Raw genomic sequence first — 1,066 nt, forward strand, 5'->3', positions numbered from 1 at the left:
CCCTGTGACACAGAGGGGAGGGTCGGTTGGGGAGAGGGGAAGGATGATGCTGCCAAGGACGTTATGGTGGCTTTAAAGACTAACAGAGACCAGAGACAAAAGAGTCCTCATCAGTGGACAGCTTAATTTGAACCACATTTAAGGCTACTTTCAAAGCTGCTATGTGTAATTACAGTTACATCATTTTAATGAGGTGCTAATATGTATTTTTCCTTTAGTTTTTGGTCAGTGTTAGGCTGATCCACCTGTTCCCATTAAAACTTCAGAAAAGTGCTATATGTTAAATAATTGTAAATTATGTTGAAATCTGTTTTTTTTTCTTATTATACATACTGTGCAAAAGTCTTAATCAACTCTCTGTAATTCATTTTTTTCCTAATTGGAGCCAGTTCTTCACATAATATCTTAAATTGGTGTTGATCAGTAGCTCATAAAAGTCTCTGAAGGTCTTTCAAAGTTTTGACTTTGGTTGTTTTTTTATTCATGTTTTGTCGTCAGGTGCTTGAACCTGAACAGAAAACTACGAAAGTGGAAAAACTGAGATTAAAACGAACAGATGTAACAGAAGACGTTGTTTCAATTCTTAGATTTTGCACAACAAGAAATAAATCCCAAACATGCCACAAAACAATTATTCTCGCATATGCATGCTGCAGTCAGTTGCAGTTGCTTAGGACTTAGACATGCATGAATAATAAACGCCTTAAAATCCTTTTCAGTTTTTATTTTCCACTTAAATTCAAGGTAACAAAAAATGGTGCACAGCTCAAATATCAGACAAAGAAAACTCCAGCACAGCAAAAAGAATAGGTGCTTCATCACCTTAAATGATAAAAAAGAAAAAAGTAAGCATGAAATAAATAAAGCATACCTGAATAAACACAACCTCAACTTGAAGTCATCCRTTTTATCAAAGAAAAGATAAATCAGGTTTCCTATAAGGGTTTGAAATGAGTTTAAATCAACAGTTTGACTTAAACGTCCTCTTTTTCTCTCTCTGGTGTAGGTCATTGGTATTGACTCTATTCTGACAAAATCTTGTTCAAAAAAACACATGTTATTGCAT

The sequence above is a fragment of the Austrofundulus limnaeus genome, unplaced genomic scaffold (genome assembly GCF_001266775.1).
Source record: "Austrofundulus limnaeus strain Quisiro unplaced genomic scaffold, Austrofundulus_limnaeus-1.0 Scaffold100, whole genome shotgun sequence".
NCBI lineage: Eukaryota > Metazoa > Chordata > Actinopteri > Cyprinodontiformes > Rivulidae > Austrofundulus > Austrofundulus limnaeus.